This window comes from Papio anubis, chromosome 7 (assembly GCF_008728515.1).
Source record: "Papio anubis isolate 15944 chromosome 7, Panubis1.0, whole genome shotgun sequence".
Lineage (NCBI taxonomy): Eukaryota > Metazoa > Chordata > Mammalia > Primates > Cercopithecidae > Papio > Papio anubis.
This window is the reverse complement of record NC_044982.1, coordinates 108,327,747-108,335,783: the sequence shown is the minus strand read 5'-3', so window position 1 is coordinate 108,335,783 and position 8,037 is coordinate 108,327,747.

Below are 8,037 nucleotides of genomic sequence, written 5' to 3'. Positions count from 1 at the left end.
CCATATTTTCTTTATCCATTCATCCATTGATGAACATTCGGATTATTTACACCTTTTGGCTATTATGAATAGTGCTGCTATGAACATGGGTGTGCAAATATGTCTGAGACTCTGCTTTCAATTCTTTGGGGTATATACCCAGAAATAGAATTGCTGGATCATACGGTAATTCTATGTTCAATTTTTGAGGAACCACCATATTTAATCTGTAATTCTTTAAAAAAATTTTTTTTTCACTTTTTAAGTTCTGGGGTACACGTGCAGAATATGCAGATTTGTTACATTGGTAAATGTGTGTCATGGTGGTTTGCTGCACCTATCAACCCATCACCTAGGTATTAAACCCAGCATGCATTAGCTCTTTTTTCTAATGCTCCCCCTTCCCCGCCACCCTCCCCTGACAGGCCCCAGTGTGTGTTGTTCCCCTCTCTGTGTCCATGTGTTCTCATTGTTCAGCTACCACTTATAAGCAAGAATGTGCAGTGTCTGGTTTTCTGTTCTTGCATTAGTTTGCTGAGGATAATGGCTTCTAGCTTCATCCATGTCCCTGCAAAGGATATGATCTTGTTCCTTTTTATGGCTCCATAGTATTCTATGGTGTACATGTATCAAGTTTTCTTTATCCAGTCTGTCATTGATGGGCTAATCTGCAATTCTTAACAGGAGTCTTGGGATCTATGACCCCCTTTGACTCCTTAACAGGAGTCTTGGGATCTATTGACCCCCTTTGCATGCCATACTTTGGATGCCTGTATGTATGGGCATTTTTCTGGGGAGGAAATCCACAGTTCCAGCAGAAGGAATCAATGATTCTGAAAGATTAAGGACATAGAACTAGATGGTTTTTTACAGGTTCTTTAAAAATCAATGTTTTTGGCCTCTGAGAACTGTGAGAGAAGATTATGGAGAGGTTAAGGAGCTTGGATTTATCCCACAGTCAATCCCAGGGAGAGGCATGAGCTTGTTAGAACTCTTTGAGTAAGGAGGGAGTGTCTGGTTGTACCAGAGTGGAGTGTAGAAGCGTTTACAAGCCCAGAAGAAGACAAGACAGCGAAGGAGTCCTGGATGCAGAGACAGCAGGTCTAGCTGGGAGTTTTTGTGCCATGGGAACCGTGTGACCTTGGGCAAATCCCTTAACAGCTCTGGGCCTGTGCCTTATCTCTGGAATGGTAGTAATTCCTTGACTACACAGTCAAGTAAGGATCAGGTGAAATTCTGTAGGTAGAAATAAATGCCTTGCAAGAGGTAATGGAGGCTTGGACCCTCTCATTAAATAGATGGGCAAGGTCTGGGTTTAAAACAAAACAGAAAACACTTTGAAAACTCTTGGGTAAGACAGTTTACCCTGTCTGTGCCCTCACTAGGTTGTTACTTTAAATCATTACTCTGCTGCTAAATGATTTACCATTTGGCTGGCCCCAGCTTGTTCACACCTGGCCCTGTCTCGTTCTGTCTGGGTGTGGGTGGAGATGGGCCCAGGGCCTCCAGACCTACACAGATATTGTCTTCTGTCTGAATCCCCCCCTGCCAGACCTCCAGTCTTCAGGCTCCCACGTGCCCTGCAGATAGATCTGTGAGACACAAGTGGCTTCTGAGCCCCTCTAGCACATTCCAGGATGGGACCTGGAGGAGGTCAGGGTCCCTAAAATAAAAAGCCAGTTTGGGAAAGAAGTGGACCCTCTCTATGTTGGTATCAAAGCAAGGGCCAGGGGAGCCAGCTCAGAAGAGAGCAGAGAAAGGTGTTTGATGAAGCCTGAGTTATATTTAAGAGGGGGGCTCAGAAGAACTTACAGGAAAGATGCCCTTTAAACAACTTTTTTTTTTAAATTTAAAATTTTAACATTTTATCTAAAGAAGTGGATAAAAGATATTTTTACAGTTTAAGGGGGAATAAAAAACCCATATTCCCACTATTGAACCTGAAATAGAATATTACCAAGACCTTAGAAACTCACTTTCTCTTGTTCTCCCACAATCACATTCTCTTTCCTTCTGTATTCCAGAATAACCTCTATCTTGAATTTCCTCTCTCTCATTTTCTTTCCTATATAGTAAAAATGTATGTGATATATGTATATCTATATATGTTCATATGCATATATCACATATGTATGTGTATGTATGTTATATAATCTGCTCTTTAAGATTTTGTACAAGTATAATCCTACTGCTGTACTTTTCATTTGTTTTCTTCTTTTTTTTTTTTTGAAACAGAGTCTCACTCAGTCCACCAAGCTGGAGTGCAGTGGCATGGTCTCCGCTCACTGCAACCTCTGCCTCCTGGGTTCAAGCAATCCTCTTGCCTCAGCGTCCCAAGTAGCTGGGACTACAAGCATGCGCCACCATGCCCAGCTAATTTTTGTATTTTTAGTGAGATGGGGTTTCACCATCTGGGCCAGGCTGCTCTTGAACCCCTGACCTCGTGATCCACCCACCTTGGCCTCCCAAAGTGCTGGGATTACAGGTGTGAGCCACCCTACCCAGTCTATGAAATCTTTTGTTGGTGGACATTTAGGTTGTTTTCCAGGCTTTTGCTATTAGTTTCGTACATCTTACAACGTGAGGGACTTCTGGTTGAAGGTTCTTAATTTTGGCAACATACTGAAATTACCTGAGAGGCATTTACAAGTGCTGATGCCTGGGGTGCAACCCTTAGAGATGCCAATTTAATCAGTCTGGAGGGGGTTCCAATGGGCACTTAGAAATTGAAAGCCACTGCTCCAGAAAGGGCTTCTCAATCTCCAGTGTGTACACAGATCACCCGGGGATGCAGGTTTTGACTCCGTAGGTTCATGGTAGAACCTGAGATTCTGCATTTGTGAGAATCTCCCAGGGACTGCTGGTCCACAGCCCCATCTGAGTATTGCTGAGTCATTGGGGATCTGCCTGTTCAGCTTCACCAGGTAATGCCAAGTCATTTTCCAAAGGAAGGGCACCAATTTACCCTCCCACCAAGAGAGGATGGGAGGTCTAGTCATCCACATGTGGCATCCTCTAACTTTGTAAATTTTTGCCTAGTGGATGTGAAATGTTATGCTCCTGATTATACATGAGAATAAGCAACTTTTCAGAAACATGTGGTCATTTGTAAGTTCTATATTGTGAAATGTCTGTATATGACTCTTGACTACTTATTTGATAGAGTTCTATATTTTTCTTTATCGAAGAAATTATTTATATATTCTAGATACAAATCCTTTGTATATGATCAATATATTCTCTCCATTTGTCTTTTGAAGAGAATTTTATTTACTGATTCTTCCTCTCAGTGATATCCCAGTTGACATATTAGTTTCTAATTAGGAAGCTTCTAATTAGTTTCTAATTTCTTGCCACTCCTATATGAGCCATTTCAGCACTATCAACTTCTCAGAATCATTTAAGAAAAGATATATGTAAAGTGCAGACTGAGGCTAGGCATGGTGCCTTATGCCTGTAATCCCAGCACTTTGGAAGTCCGAGGTGGGTGGATACCTGAGGTCAGGAGTTTAAGACCAGCCTGGACAACATGGCGAAACCACATCTCTACTGAAAAACTACAAAAATTAGCCAGGCATGGTCGTGGGCACCTGTAGTCCCAGCTACTCTAGAGGCTGAGGTAGGAGAATCACTTGAGCCTAGGAGGCGGAAGTTGCAGTGAGCTGAGATCACGCCACTGCACTCCAGCCTGGGCAACAGAGTGAGACTCTGTCTCGAGAATAAATAAATAAATAAAACAATTTAAAAAGAGCAGACTGAGGTCACTGGGCAATCGCCTAAGGCCAGGAGTTCAAGACCAGCCTGTACAACATAATGAGACCCTGTCTCTCAGGGAAAAAAAAAAAAAAAAACCATTTGGTGCATAATTAATGAACAATAAAAAAAATATAATACACATTCTTTTTTTTTTTTTTTTTTTTGAGACAGAGTCTCGCTCTGTCACCCAGGCTGGAGTGCAGTGGCATGATCTTGGCTTACTGCAACCTCCACCTCCCGGGTTCAACCGATTCTCCTGGCTCAGCTCCCTGAGTAGCTGGGATTACAGGCACCTACCACCATGCCCAGGAAATTTTTGTATTCTTAGTAGAGATGGGGGTTTCACCATGTTTGCCAGGCTGGTCTCGAACTCCTGACCTCAGGTGATCCACCTGGCTCGGCCTCCCAAAATGCTGGGGTTACAGGCGTGAGTCACCGCGCCTGGCCCACATTCTCTTAAACAGACCTTATTTGCCAAGCTGACTGATGGATAGAATTTACTCACGCATTCATTAATTCAACAAATATTTCTGGTTCTAAACATTCAATTTGGTTCTGGGGGATGCAGCAGTGAACAGACAAAGCTCCTGTCCTCTTGGAGCTTATATTCTAGTAGAGGAAACAGACAATAAACAAGTGAGCAAATAAAAAAATAAATTGTAGCACACAGTGTATTACACACATTTTGTTTTTCTCAACAACAAAAATGCTGAGAAAGTGATTAAGGGTGTCAAGTCTTTAGGCGTTTGGGAGGATGAGAGTGTAGTGGTTTGACATGTATCTGTGATGTTTGTTTACCTGAGCTTGAATTTTAGCTCCACCTGCTACTAGCTGTGACACAGGGACATTATTTAACCTCTCTGTGCTTCCTCACCTGTAAAGTAAGGATGATTTATTACTTACCTCATAACATTAATGTGAGGATTATATGAGCCTAGAACATACTGAGCTCTCAATAAATACTAGCTATTAATCATCTGGAGAAACAGAATGTTTTATTCTCTACTGAAAGGATTCTCCCCATGAGCACATTAATAAAAAGCCTCTTGGAAATGTATGGGAAATGGCATCATTCATTCAATGTGTACTGAAACTTGATTCATTCCAGGCCCTGAATCATGCATAAGAATGCCTTTTGTGTATAACAGTACACCTTGGTTTTTAATTTTTTTAGTAAGAATTTTCTTTGTAAAAATTTTTATCTTTAGAAACACAGGAAGTGTTTTCATTTCTCTTCCACATATTTAGAACCGGTGCCCTCCCCTCAGAATGTCTCAATGCAAACACAAGCATGCACAGCTTTTCTTCTGAAGACAGCGTATATTTCTCCAGCAAAATGGTTGATTTTAAAAGAACCAGAATGGCCTGACAGTACCCAGCACTTCAACTGATATAAAAGGGAACAGTTTTAGGGTAATTTCACAAGTCAGTCTTTCTCTTTCTCACACACACAGAGACATACAGAAACACAAACACCGCTCACCAATTGTTTCGTAAACTTGCTTGCCTCCTGTATTTGCAAATTACATCAGCTTGTTGACGTGGCTTATACTTTGACTAGAAGAGTTCATGTGCCCAGTCAGGATTTGCAACAAATACAGAATCACAAAACTAGGAGAGTCCTTGACAAATATCTGGCATGAAATTACCCAACATGGAGTAGGCCACAAATTTCTGGGGAGTAGGCAGGTGGTAAGGAAAAGGAGAGGAGAAGAGAGGAGGAATTACTGCAATATATCCTGGAATTTATACTTTCTAACCATTATCTGTAAATGAAATAAATATATTTCACCTACACATTGATGGTTCTTTTCTAACGTTTATGATTAATAAGCCATTCTACAAATTCATTTTACAGCATTTTTGGACTCACTGGTATCCTATTTTGTAAATATTTTCTTAACCGATAATTAAGTACAAATCCTATCATGTTGGATTCTAGTGGTTCTCAGAATGTGGTCCTTAGACCAGCAGCATCACCTGGAAACTCATTAAAAATGCAGATTCTAAGGCTGGGTGCAGTGGCTCATGCTTGTAATCCCAGCACTTTTGTTACTGGAAAGGGGTCCTGATCCAGAACCCAAGAGGCAGTTACTGGATCTTGCGCAATTAAGAATTCGGAGTGAATCCATAGAGTAAAGTGAAAGCAAGTTTATTAGAGAAGTAAGATAACAAAAGAATGACTACTCCATAGGAGGAGCAGGGACATGGGCTGCTCAGCTGAATATACTTATGGTTATTTCATCATTACATACTAAACAATGGGTGGATTATTCACGAGTTTTCCGGGAAAGGGTAGGCAATTCCTGCAACTGAGGGTTTCTCCCCCTTTTAGACTACATAGGATGACTTTCTGATGTTGCCATGGCATCTGTAAACTGTATTGATGCTGGAGGGGGTGACTTTTAGCATGTTAATGCATTATAATTAGCACATAATGAGGAGTGAGCAGTGAGGACAACCAGAGGTCACTTTCACCGCCATCTTGGTTTTGGAGGGTTTCGGCCAACTTCTTTACCACATCCTGTTTTATTAGCAGGGTCTTTGTGACCTTTATCTTGTGATACCAATCCTGACGACCTCCTATCTCATCCTGTGACTAAGAATGCTTAACCTTCTGGGAATGTAGCCCAGCAGGTCTCAGACTTATTTTACCCAGCCCCTGTTCAAGATGGAGTGGCTCTGGTTCAAATGCTCTGACACTCCTGAGGTGGGAGGATATCTTGAGCCTAGGATTTTAAGACCAGCCTGGGAAACACAGTCAGACCCTGTCTCTACAAAAAATAAAAAAATTAGTTGGGCATGGTGGTGCGTGCCTGTGGTCCCAGCTACTGGGGAGACTGAGGTAGGAGGATTGCTTGGCCTTGGGAGATCAAGGCTGCAATGAGCTGTAATAACAAGCCTTTCAAGTGATTTGATCTGATTCATGCTATATTTAAATAAATAAGGCATCCTACTGAGAATTAATTGCTCTAGAAAGAGTTTTTAGAAGTATTTCCTAGAAAGGAAAAGACTTACTGTTCTTTGTTCATAGTAATAAGTGAGAACTGCTTTTAAAGCTGCCCCAGCCCTTCAGTGACAAGTTCCTTCTGTCAGTACACATGCTTCCGAAGGCCAGCCAATCAGCAACAGCCTCCCTCCAGGGACCATGCTTCTAAAGGTTTTTTAATCCCTAAAAATTCCCACCGCTGAGTCGGCCAGCCTCCAAGTCCTGCACTCCACAAAACTCTGCAGAGATCAGCAGCATGCTGTGTTCACTTCTCCCATTGCCAAGCTGCTATAGAGCAGCGGCCTCTTCCTTCCACAACTCCAGGCAAAAGTTGGATTCAGTCCAGAGGTCACCCCTCTGACACTTACAGGGGTATACATTGTAAACACATGAGGTGAGCCATGTGGGAGGTAACGCTGAGTAAATGTGTTGACTTGGAGAGGCTGTCACATTGCTGTGACACATACATACACCACACGGGCCAAACCAACCACATCAGCAGCCCTGTGGGCTACAGGCCATCAGTCTGCAGCATCCAAATTAGTGCAATCCTTCATTTCATACACTTAATTCATTTTAGGCAGTCCAGGAAGTATTAGGATGCTCTGGAGAGACAGAAAATTAAATATGTATATAAAATACTTATATATATAGTCATGTGCCTCATAATGATGTTTTAATCAATGATGAACCACAATAGTGGTCCCAAAAGATGATGATGATGATGATTGTTATTATTATTATTTTCTTTTTGAGATGGAGTCTCACTCTGTCACCCAGGCTGGAGTGCGGTGGTGCAATCTCGGCTCATTGCAACCTCTGCCTTCTGGGTTCAAGTGATTCTTCTGCCTCAGCCTCCAGAGTAGCTAAAATTACAGGCACACGCCACTAGGCCCAGCTAATTTTTTTGTATTTTTAGTAGAGACGGGGTTTTCCCATCTTGGCCAGGCTGGTCTTGAACTCCAGACCTGAAGTGATCCGCCCACCTCAGCCTCCCAAAGTGCTGGGATTACAGGCATGAGACACCACACCCAGCCAGATTATAATATTATAATTTTACTGGACCCCTTCTATGTTTAGATACATTGCCTACAGTATTCAGTACAGTAATGTGCTGTACAGGTTTGTAGCTTAGGAGAAGTAGACTATACCATATAGCGTAGGTGTGTAGTAGGCTGGACCATCTAGGCTTGTGAAAGTACATGCTATGATATCCACACAATGATGAAATCGCCTAACAACGCATTTCCCAGAACGTATTCCCCTCATGAAGTGATGCATGACTGGGTATAGATATATGAGAGGGGATTTAT